Genomic DNA, 13045 nt, shown 5'->3' on the forward strand with positions numbered 1-13045 from the left:
CAGGCTTGAGCCACCGCGCCCAGCCTTTTTGCAAAAGTGCTGTGCTACATGTTATTCTGTAGTCTGCATTTCACTTAATGTATTGTAAATATATTGACCTGTTTACATGAACTATAAACAGAACCAATCATTGACCTGTTTACATGAAATTTAATATTGTGCAAATTTTTTTTCCTTTTTTGAGATGGAGTCTCACTCTGTTACCAAGGCTGGAGTGCAGTGGCGTGATCTTGGCTCACTGCAACCTCTGCCTCCCGGGTTCAAGCGATTCTCCTGCCTCAGCTTCCTGAGTAGCTGGGACTACAGGCGTGTGTCACCACACCCGGCTAATTTTTGTATTTTTAGTAGAGATGGGGTTTCACCATGTTGGCCAGGCTGGTCTCAAACTCCTGACCTCAGGTGATCCACCCACTTTGGCCTCCCAAAGTGCTGGAATTACAGGCATGAGTCACCTCGCCCAGCCTAATATTCTGCAATAATTCTGATGTTGCATGATAATACAGTACATGAATGCTCCCTTTGATTTAACTACTCCCCTACTGTTGTAGGTTATTTCTGGTTTCCCACATTACAGATAATGCTGCAGCGAACATCTGTTTAGTTTCTTTACATATCTGTGATTATTAGGATACATTTTTAGCAATGGTATTGTTGGATAAAAGTGTACAGGTTAAAGTATACACAGACCTCTAAGACATGTTGGTGAGTTTTGCTCTATAAGTGTACGTTATGGTATTGCTGGATATAATGCTTACCCTGGTGTTTTTAGATACAGAAATAGCTTCCCATAGAATTAAATTGTTTAGCATAAACCAATGTTTTCTTCATTGTTAAAAGTTGTGTCTAGGCCGGGACGTGATGGTTCATGCCTGTAATCCCAGCACTTTGGGAGGCCGAGGCAGGCAGATCTCGCGAGCCCAGGAGTTTGAGACCAACCTGGGCAACACGGTGAAATCCCGTCTCTACAAAAATAAAAATGAAAAATAAAAAATTAGCTAGGCATGTTAGTGCGTGCCTGTAGTCCCAGCCACTCAGAAGGCTGAGGTGGGAGGATCACTTGAGCCCAGGAGGCCAAGGCTGCAGTGAACTGTGATGGCGCCACTGCACTCCAGCCTGGGCAACAGAGCGAGACCCTGTCTAAAAAAAAAAAAAAAGCTGTGTCAAAGTGACCATGTCACATTAGTAATGAGTTGTGAAGACTGAGCATTAATGCATGGGAGGTCACGGTCGTGGAGAGAACACTGGGAGGGATTTGGGCCAGTTTCGCTCTAGTTCAGCTACTAACACGCTGTATGAACCTGAGGAGGATGGGAGCGGATTAAAATCAGCCTTTCTGGCCTAGCGATTGTTTTCCTTCCCTCCATCTACATGCCTAAGTCTTTTCTCCACCTCTCCAGATTCCCTCTTTCTCTGCTAGTGGATGGTGCTAGGGAAGGTGGGCTGAGGGGTGAGGACTGGAGGGAAGGGTAGATACAGTATGCTGAGAGCCTTTTTTATTCCACAGGAAAGCACGTGCCTCAGGGCTCGGTGAAGCTCATGGTGGCAATCATTTACCAGGTTGACCCATTCTCCAGTTGGTCACAGCTTTTGTTCAAATGAGCATACATTTACCGAGGGCTCACTACGCGTCGGGCTTTGGGATGGTACACAAAGATAAGAAGACGTGGCTCCTGGCCTGGTGCAGCATCTGCGCAGTGACTTGAGGGTTATCTTCGCCCTCTTGGTACCCCTCTGTCTTCTTTTGGTAACTGTTCTTTCATTCTCCTTTGGGAACTACCCCCCTCCTGTTCTGTGCAGTCTTGGCCAGTGTGGCAAGCAAAGAGCCCTGGATACTAAGAGCTGGAGACATGTTGAGGCTTGGCCAGGTGGACTCTCTCACGTGCTTTGACTCATGAGCAGAGGGGCAAAGATGGAAGACAAACGACCCTGAGTTCAAGTAGACCTGAAGAAGCTGTTTGTTCACTCCCCTCTGTTCCAGGGTCCCTGGCACAACCCTGATTACTGAGATCTGTGAGTCAGAGGCATCTGTATCCTTCCAACAATCTTATTTATTGATTTATTTAGTGGAGTCATGTTTCAATGCTTATAGCAACCAACCCTACCTGGCAACATGTTCTGCAAGCCAGAGGTTACAGTAAGTCACTCTATATTTTCAAACTTGGTGAAAGAGTGATGGTATAGACAGAAGAGTAAACTGAGAATTTTGGTCCTCAAATACACAGAGCATTCAAAGGAGGAGGGTTGTGACTTCTCACCACCATCCCCAGTGAGGATGGATTGAATGTTTATTTTTTAAATTTAATTATTTAATGATTGATTGAGACAGGAGCTTGCTCTATCACCCAGGCTGAAATGCAGTGACATGATCATAGCTCACTGCAGCCTTAAACTCCTGGGCCCCCGGGATCCTCCCACCCAGCCTCCTGAGTAGCTTACAGGCATGGGCCACCATGTGGGGCTTCTGGATCAAGGGTTTAAATTGTCACAAGGGCAACTCGATTTATTGCAATGTTTTGATCACTGAACTATGTCACTGAACAAGATTTTAGGTTACTTTTAATTGGAAATCTGGCTAAAATCTAAAAGTCTTCCACTGGGGATAGTTTAAAGACAACCATACCAGGAGACAGAAGGAAGTGACTTCTTAGGTAGTCTTAAGTGGCTTTTGGATAGCCTTAAGGCCACAGTGATGGTCTTATTAATGATAAATGAATTGTTGCCCAGGCTGGTCTCGAATTCCTGAGGTCAAGTGATCCGCGGACCTCAGCCTCCCACAGTGCTAGGATTATCAGCATGAGCCACCGCGCCCAGCTCAGAACGTGCATTGCTAACAAGTTTTCAGCTGACACTGATGCTGCTAGTCTGGGGATTATGCTCTGAGAACCACCACTCAATGATCGCTAAATCCCTTCCTAGCTCCAAAATGTTAGGATCCTAAGATAAATTTCCGCCTTGGTGATATTATCATTCTTGCGTATTTGCTAGGTAATTGTACATTTCTCTCCCCCATTTTCAGGGAAGGGTTTGTATTAACTTCTCAGTGAGTAAGTGTTCTTTTAGATCAGTGATTCACAGCCCAGACTGCACATTAGAATCACCTGAGAAAATCCGAGTACGAAAAATCCTGGCCGGGTGCGGTGGCTCACGCCTGTAATCCCAGCACTTTGGGAAGCCGTGGGGGCGGATCATGAGGTCAGGAGATTGAGACCATCCTGGCCGACATGGTGAAACTCCATCTCTACTAAAAATACAAAAAAACAAAAAAAACCAAAAAAAAACAAAAAAAAAACAAAAAAAAGCTGTGTGTGGTGGCAGGCGCTTGTAATCCCAGCTACAAGGGGGGCTGAGGCACGAGAATCGCTTGAATCCAGGAGACGTAGGTTACAGTGAGTCAAGATCACGCCACTGCACTCCAGCCTGGCGACAGAGCAATAAATCTGTCTCAAAAAAAAAAAAAAAAAAAAAAGGAAAAGGAAAAAGAAAAATCCTGATGCCCTGGCTACATGCCAGGCGAACTAAACAGACCTGTTCAGGTTAGGACCCAGGTATCAGTAGTTTTTAAAACGCTCTCAGGTGACTTTGATGTGCAGTCAAAGCTGAGAGTCACTTCACAGGGAAAGGCTAGATCAGTAGATTTCAAAATGGGGCACCTGTTCATTTCCAGACACTTTCATGAATTTAAAATCTTAAATTTTACATTGTGTGTAGTTTTTCCAGATAGAGCTCACAGCACACATAAAAGTTGGCCTTATTTTGGTTTCTTGACCTACCTCACTTCAGGCAAACTGCTGGAAGTGGGTACCAATAGCTAAACATTTCTAATGAGATCCCCAGTGATGGAAAGAAATAAGATCAGAGCAAAAACAAACAAGCAAAGACAGAAGGAGTTTATATAATGGGCCATCACAGTAGCTGACGTTTTGCTTCCATAGGATCATCTCCAGAGTCATTTCTTTCTGCTCTGGCGGCTTTGTTGTAACTTCTTAGTGGATTAAACACAGGGTTGAGGTCTCTGAGGATTCTTGTCCATTCATTTCCAACCGACCATGACTAGAGTTTTAAAAAAGGGAATATTAGGCCAGGTGCAGTGGCTCACACCTGTAATCCTAGCACTTTGGGAGGCCAAGGTGGATGGATGGCTTGAGCTCAGGAGTTCAAGACCAAGCAGGCCAACATGGTGAAGCCCCATCTCTACTAAAGATACAAAAATTAGCCAGGTGTGGTGGTGCTTGCCTGTAGTCCCAGCTACCTGGGAGACTGGGGTGGGAAGATCACTTGAGCCTGGGAGAAGGAGGTTGCAGTGAGCCAAGATTATGCCACTGCACTTCAGCCTGGGTCACAGAGTGAGACCCCCATCTGAAAAATAAAAGAAAAGAAAAGAAAATAGGAAATATTTATTACCAACTTGGATGACTGATAACTTGAGATTATTATCTTTTTTTTTTTTTGAGACAGAGTCTGGTTCTGTCACTCAGGCTGGAGTGCAGTGGTGCGATCTCGGCTCACTGCAATCTCCACCTCCTGGGTTCATGCCATTCTCCTGCCTCAGCCTCCTGAGTAGCTGGGACTACAGGTGCCCGCCACCACACCTGGCTAATGTTTTTGTATCTTTTAGTAGATATGGGGTTTCACCGTGTTAACCAGGATGGTCTCGATCTCCTGACCTCATGATCTGCCTGCCTCAGCCTCCCAAAATGCTGGAATTACAGGTGTGAGCCACTGGGCCCGGCCACCTTTTTGTTTTTTATTGTGGTAGAATACATGTAACATAAAACTTACCCTTGTAACCATTTTTACATGTACAACTCAGTGGCATTAAGTATTGATCGATTCACATTATTGTGCCACTATCACTGCCATCCATCTCCAGAACATTTCCTCATCCCAAACTGGAAATGTGTACCTATTAAAAAATCACTCCCCATTCTCTCCTTTCCTTCAGGCCCTGGTAACCACTATTGTACTCTCTATTTCTGTGGATTTGCCTATTCTACCTCATATGAGTGGAATCATACAGTATTTGTTCTTTCGTGTCTGGCTTATTTCACTGAGTATAATGTCATCAAGGTTCATCCAGAGATTATTTTTTGATCAAATATATTCGTGTCACAATTATATTGGGTCCATAAAGATGTCAGTCTCATTTCAGTTAAACAAACACACAGGTGATGAACAGAGCAACTATTTCCCCGGAGCTTTTAGGAAGCCCCCGGGATGGGCTGGTGTGGTGTGCATTTAGTCCTGCTCCTGGCAACTGTATCCTCTTACTTGCTCAGTCCGGAAACATGAGTGTTATTGTGATTCTTCCCTCTCTCTTACCCTGACATCCAATTACTCAATACATCTCATTGATTCTGCCTCACCAAAAGCTCACTAAGTCCTTCTCCGTTATCATTGAACTAGCCTCAGCATAGGCCTTTATTCTCTCTTGGATCAGTGTCAGAGCACCCTAACCAGTTTCTCTGGTTATCTGCCATCAGCCATTATTTCATGAATTCACCCAACAAATACACTGCATGAACATTTCTCATCTGGCCTTGAGCCTGTCTCTTCAATTACCATCTTCCGCATAACCCCTTGAGCCATCTGTCTCGAACAGATCTGATTTTACCCAAGTATGTCTTACTCCAGAGCCGCGCTTTCCTCAGTCCACTCACGGCCTCCCAGTAAAGGATGGAATAAAGATTCAAAACTCTTGACAGGTTAAATCAAGGGCTCAGAACAACAAGATGAAATTTAAGAGTAATAAATACAGAATCCAGTCTCTAAACTTAGGAAAATAAAGAGCTTACATACAGAACTGGGGAAATCTGGCTTTGCAATAGTTCATATGGAAAAGTAAAATGACCCTGGAGTTTTGTTTGTCAACAAGCTTGACATGGGTTAATGCTGGGATGACATACCTCATGATAGCTATTTCTTTTTCTCTTTCTTTCTCTTCCGTTACTTTCTTCTCCTCTCCTTTCCTTTCCCTTCTTTCTTTCCTTCCTTCCTTCCTTCCTTCCCTCCCTCCCTTTCTCTTTCTTTCTTTTTCTTTCTTTCTCTTTCTTTCTTTCTCTCTCTCTCTCCCTTCCTCCCTTCCTTCCTCCCTGCCTTCCTCCCTCCCTCTCTCTCTCTCTTTCTTTCTTTCTCTCTCCCTTCCTCCCTTCCTTCCTCCCTCCCTCCCTCTCTCTCTCTCTCTCTCTCTTTCTTTCTTTCTTTCTCTCTTTCTCCCTTCCCCTCTCTCTCTTTCTTTCTTTCTTTCTTTCTTTCTTTCTTTCTTTCTTTCTTTCTTTCTTTCTTTCTTTCTTTCTTTCTTTCTTTCTTTCTTTCTTTCTCTCCTTTCATTCTTTTTTTTAAATAGAGTCTCACTCTGTGAATGCTGGAGTTCAGTGGCACAATCTCAGCTCTCTTCAACCTCTGCCCCCTGGGTTCAAGCGATTCTCATTCCTCAGCCTCTCAAAGAGCTGAGATTACAGGCACATGCCACGGCACCTGGCTAATTTTTGTATTTTCAGTAGAGACAGCGTTTTACCATGCTGGCGAGGCTGGTCTCTAAGTCCTGACTTCAGGTAATCTGTCTGCCTTGACCTCCCAAAGTGCTGGGATTATAAGCATGAGGCACCACACCAGGCCTTTTAAAAAAAATTTTCGAAACGGAATCTCACTATGTTGCCCAGGCTGGACTTGAACTTTTGAGCCTTAGCCTCCTGAGTAGCTGACAGGTGTGTGCCACCACACCCAGCTTAGCTATCCAATTTTAGACTGTACTAATTAAAAAAATGTATCCTGATCATGGGTCATAATAATCCCTGTTCTTTGGGCTGATCATTGCCTTCAGTTCTGTAAGTCATATTCTTGGAAGAATATTAACCAGCTACAGGGCATACGGGCAGTGGTTCTGAAGCCTGAGGAATGCCCTGCAGCCGTACTAGGGGAGTATATAAAATACAGAGATTCCTGGGACTACCCCTGGATGTTTTCAGGTGATTCTAATACATATCTTAGATTGGGTATCACTGATCTGGAGGACATGAACGATATGATGGTGAAGATACTGAAGGAAGTGGGTGTTTAGCCTAGAAGGAAAGGACATAGGGAGACGAAATTAGGTGTTTCTGATCTCTGAAGCACAGTTACTTGTAAGTTAAGATGACAGAATGAAGGGAAGGTGTGGTGTTCAGGGAAGTTTTCATAAGAATTTAGTAATACTGGCCGGGTGCAGTGGCTCATGCCTGTAATCCCAGCACTTTGGGAGGCCGAGGCGGGCAGATCACGAGGTCAGGAGATCAAGACCGTCCTGGCTAACATGGCATCCAGGAGACCATCCAGGAGATCGAGACCATCCTGGCTAACACGCATCCAAGAGACCATCCTGGGTAACACGGCAGTCCCCACTGCACTCCAGCCTGGGGAACAGAGCAAGACTCAGTTTCAAAAAAAAAGAATTTAGTAATACTGGGGATTGCATGGTTATGGACCAGGCTATCTCAGGAAAGAGTAGAGAGGATCCCAGATGTCAGGGATGCTGTAGAGAAGTACTTCAAACTTGAATGCTTGAATCCCCTAGGGATCTGATGCAAATGCAAATTTGAACCAGGCGTGGTGGCTCACGCCTATAATCCCAGCAGTTTGGGAGGCTGAGGCGGGCAGATCATGAGGTCAAGAGTTCGAGACCAGTGTGGCCAACATGGTAAAACCCCGTCTCTACTAAAAATACAAAAAATAGCTGGGTGTGATGGTGCACACCTGTAGTCCCAGCTACTTGGGAGGCTAAAGCAGGAGAATTGCTTGAACCTGGGAGGCAGAGGTTGCAGTGAGCCAAGATTGCACCACTGCACTCCAGCCTGGGAGACAAAGTGAGACATTGTCTCAAAAAAATAAAAAAAATAAAAAATAAAGCAAATTCTAATTTGGTTTGGAGTAGGGCCTGAGATTCTGCATTTCCAGTGAGCTTTCAGTGATGCCAGTGCTGCCAGGCTGTGGATTTTGCTGTAATAGAAGGCTGTAGTGGGCGATTCCAGTACTGGTCTAGACCAGACGACCTCAGCGATCTCTCAGGTTAGAGAGGGTATTCAGCAAAGTAAATTCAAGATAGAGAAAGCATCTAACAACACTGCATTGGAATCCTTCAGAACTTTTGGTGTGGAATATGCTTTAATTAGGTTAGTTTAATTCTATCATTTTTCTAGAAACTAGGTATTAGAGATGAGTGATCAAGAGCATAAGAGCACAGCTTTAGAATAAAATAAACTTGAGTTTATGCATTGCCCTCACCATTACTAGGACTATGAAGCTAGGAAGTAATGACCCATCTGAGCCTCATTTCCTCATCTGTAACAACCTCTCACTGGTTTTAATTTTTTTTCTTTAGAGACTGGGTCTTACTCTGTTGCCCAGTCACAATCACTCTAACCTCAAACTCCTGGGCTCGAGTGATCCTCCTGCTTCAGCCTCCTGAGTAGCTAGGACTATGTGTGCGCCAGCAAACCTGGCTAAGTTTAGAATTCTTTGTAGAGTTGGGGTCTCACTATGTTGTCCAGGCTGTTTTTGAACTCCTAGACTAAAGCAATCCATGCAAAATGCTGGGATTACAGGTGTCAACCATTGTGCCTGGCTTTTTATATGAATAATTATTGTGTTACTGTGTGTAAAGTACTTAGCATATATATGTGCTGTTCATTATGATTTTTATTAAGTTATTAATTTAACCAAGCATCAACTCTGCACTGCTACACTCCTTACTCCTCCTGTGCTCTTGGAGGATTCTTGAGAACTCTGTAACTGTCATGGGCCATGACGGTGAGTTTTCAGAGGCCAGGCACTCTCCCCAAATTTCTGTGAGGTTACTGGAAATGCCTTTCTGTGTGTGTCTCATGTCTTGATGATTGGCATTTTCTGACCTTCACCTTCACAAATTGAGAACTAAATATTTTCTCTACATAGTTTGATCAAAATTATCAGTGGATATAATTTGATTTCCTGGACGCATAGCCATTTTTTGGATTTAGTGTTATAATAGAGCAGGTGTCTGTTAGGTGTCTGCCCAGCATCTGTTCCTGTTTCTCTCCTGCAGAACTCCAGTTGTTTTTTCTTTTGTTATTCATACCTACAAATGTATCCACGCGTCTTGGGAAGCCAGTTAACTCACAGCTCCAGATGGGCCTGACTGGTGAAAAACTTCCCATTCTCTTTCCCAGGGACTGGCCCTGGGATTGGCATGGAGGGATGTCCATTGAGGGAGATATTTCCTTGCCCCAAGGAAAAGCCAGAAAATTTGATCTGTTTCTTCTCCTGGATCTTGTCGTGTGGAGACGTGACTCTGGGCTCTGTGGAGCCTTGTTGCTGCCAGTTGGAGGATGAAGCCAACACTGAGGAGGCCGAGCAGGATGAGGGATCTATCTCCTTGATCCTGCCATTGACCCACGGAACCACTGCCTTCAAGCTGCGTCTCTGGACTTTACACTGCACGAAATAATACCTATCTTTAATGTTTAAGCCATTTTAGTTGTGTTTTCTATTACTTTAGCTAAAAGTACCGTTACTAATACTGATGTCTCTTTGCTTTCAGCAATACATCCCAAAAGCGGTGGGAGGATTAAAAAAATATTCTGCAATCGCGATGAATTGGGGAAGGAATTTTCTCCACTTGTAAGAAAGAATTACTTCCTAAAAAGTTTTTCAAAAGCCATTTTTAGGAACGTAACTCTAAAACCCTTCTTAAAATAGAAACTATCTACATACCTCAGTTATGCTTGATATGTTTGATCTATATCTCTCGACTTTTTTTGAGACAGGGTCTTGTGATGTTGCCCAGGTTGGATTCAAACTCCTTGGCTCAAGCAATTCTCCCACCTCAGCCTACCGAGTAGCTGGGACTACAGGTGTCCACCCCCGTGCCTGGCCCTATCTATATTTTTTGGAGAGGTGACACATAAAGTTAGTAAGTATATCATAATTGGGGACATATCAACTCACAGAAAACAAACATTTCAGGATTGTGTTAGTCTGTTGGTGAATTCTTCCTTTTTCCTTCTCTTTTCCTCCTCCTTCCTCTCTTTCTTTATCCACACTTTCTACATAAACATTTTGGGATAAAATTTGAGGAGGAATATTTTAAAATGTGATTTGCAAGCTGGATCCGTTTTAAGACCGAGTTTGCTAGCCCTCGATTATCTCCCTGTCCACATCTTTTCCATGCATGCCAGCAGGGAAGGGGCATGGAAGCAACGAAGGCCTTTTGAAGGGTGCTCCCATCCACACTTATTCTGTCCGCACCTTTATCTCATGGCCATTAAACCCCAGGAATCCACTCTGGTCTGGAGATATGTCTCCGTATCTCGAGGCAATGATGATAACTGATAGCATCGTGAATCAAAGAAACCAGGTTAGTGTGCTGTCCCACTGCTTGACAGCTGTCTGAGAGATTCACTTATGTACTCTCACTGCTGGAGCTTCAGCGAAGGTGTCTCTGAAATTGCATGGTGGAATTGATCTTGGGCCATTCAGTGAGGGGACTCATGCTGTGTGGGAGGCTCATCTTCCAGCCAGTCTCCCACGCATCCCCACTGCCCTCCAATGCTCTCTTCACATTGCAGACCCTCCTGGCATTCTTAAAAATGATTTTTGGTCATGCCACTCTCTTTTGCTTAAGTACTTTTGTTAGCTCCCTGTCACTTAGGGATAAAATTTAAATGTCTTTCCTTGGCAACCCTGAGTGTTTTGAGCCTGGCTTACACTTTAGAAATTTTTTAGAAAATCAAATAATACCTACCAATGGTTAAAAAATAAACAAAGAGGCTTAAAACAGTCCCTTGATCCACCTTTCTCATCATCTGTTATCCATAGAGACACCCACTTTTTTATTTTTAATTTTTGTGGGTACACAGTAGGTATATATATTTATGGGCTACATGAGATATTTTGATACATGCATGCAATGTGTAATAATCACATCAGGGTAAATGGGGTATCCATCACCTCAAGCATTTATCCTTTGTGTTCCAAACAATCCAATTATGCTCTTTTATTTATTTTAAAATGTACAACTAAATTATTTTTGACTATAGTCACCCTATTGTGCTAGCAAATACTAGGTCTTATTCATTTTATTTTTTGGTACCCATTGAGCATTCTGTCTGTACTCCCGAACCCCATTACCCTTCCCAGCCTCTGGTAAACATCCTTCACTCTTTACCTCCATGAGTTCACTTGTTTTACATTTTAGCTCCCACAAATAAGTGAGAACACGCGAAGCTTGACTTTCTGTGCCTGACTTATTTCACTTAATATAATGACCTCCAGTTCCGTCTATGCTGTTGCAAATGACAAGATCTCATTCTTTTTATGGCTGAATAGTACTCCATTGTGTACCATATTTTGTTTATTCATTCATCTGTTGGTGGACACTTACATTGCTACCAAATCTTGCTATTGTGAATAGTGCTGCAATAAAAATGGGAGTGAAGATATTGCTTTGACATACTGATTTCCTTTGTTTTGGGTATATACCTAGCAGTGGGATTCTAGATTATCTGGTAGCTCTATTTTTAGTTTTTTGAGGAACCTCCAAACTGTCCGCCACAGTGCTTGTACCAATTCACATTCCCACCAACAGTGTACGAGGGTCCCCTCTTCTCCACATCCTCACCATTGTTGGTTATTGCCTGTTTTTTGGATAAAAGCCATTTTAACTGGTGTGAGGTGATATCTCATTGTAGTTTTCATTTGGATTTCTCTGATAATCAATGATATTGAACACCTTTTCATATACCTGTTTACCATTTGTCTTCTTTTGAGAAATGTATATTCAGATCTTTTGCCCATTTTAAAATCTGATTAATAGATTTCTTCCTATAGAGTTGAGCTCCTTATATGTTCTAGTTATTAATTCTTCATCGGATGGATAGTTTGCAAATATTTTCCCCCATTCTGTGGGCTGTCTCTTCACTTTGTGGATTGTTTCCTTTGCTAGGCAGAAGCCTTTTAACTTGGTGTGATCCCATTTGTCCATTTTTGTTTGGTTGCCTGTGCTTGTGGTGTATTACTCAAGAAATCTTTGCCCAGTCCAATATCCTGGAGAGTTCCTCCGATGTTTTCTTTTAGCAGTTTCATAGTTTGAGGTCTTAAGTCTAAGCCTTTAATCCATTTTGATTTGATTTTTTCATATGGCAAGAAATAGGGGTCTAGTTTCATTCTTCTGTATATGGATATCCAGTTTTCCCAGCATCATTTATTAAAGAGACTGTCTTCTCCCCAGTGTGGGTCCTTGGTACCTTTGTCAAAAATGAGTTCTGTAGATGTGTGTGTTGTTTCTGCATTGTCTATTTGGTTCCATTGGTCGATGTGTCTGTTTTTATGCCAGTACCATGCTGTTTTGGTTACCAAAGCTCTGTAGTATAATTTGAAGTCAGGTAATGTAATTCCTCCAGTTTTGTTCTTTTTGCTCAGGATAGCTGTGGTTATTCTGAGTATTTTGTGGTTCCAAATAAATTTTAGCATTGTCTTTTCTATTTCTGTGAAGAATGTCATTGGTATTTTCATAGGGATTGTATTGAAACTGTAGATTGCTTTGGATAGTATAGACATTTTAATAATATTGATTCTTCCAATCCATTAAAATGGAATATTTTTCCATTTTTTGGTGTCCTCTTTACTTTCTTTCATCAGTGTTTTATAGTTTTCATTATAGAGAGCTTTCACTTGTTTGGTTAATTTCTAGATATTTAATTTTATTTGTAATGATTGTAAATGGGATTACTTTTTAAATTTCTTTTTCAGATTGTTCACTGTTGGCATATAGAAATGCTACTAATTTTTGTATGTTGATTTTATATCCTACAACTTTACTGAATTTGTTTATCAGTTCAAATAGTTTTTTGGTGACATTTTAGGATTTTTTTCAAATATTAGATTTTATCATCTGCAAACAAGAATAATTTGACTTCTTCTTTCCCAATTTGGATGCCCTTTATCTCTTTCTGTTGTCTGATTGCTCTAGCTAGGACTTCCAGTACTATGTTGAATAACAGTGGTGAAAGTGGACATCCTTGTTGTATTCCAGATC

Source organism: Papio anubis, chromosome 5 (assembly GCF_008728515.1).
Source record: "Papio anubis isolate 15944 chromosome 5, Panubis1.0, whole genome shotgun sequence".
Taxonomy (NCBI): domain Eukaryota; kingdom Metazoa; phylum Chordata; class Mammalia; order Primates; family Cercopithecidae; genus Papio; species Papio anubis.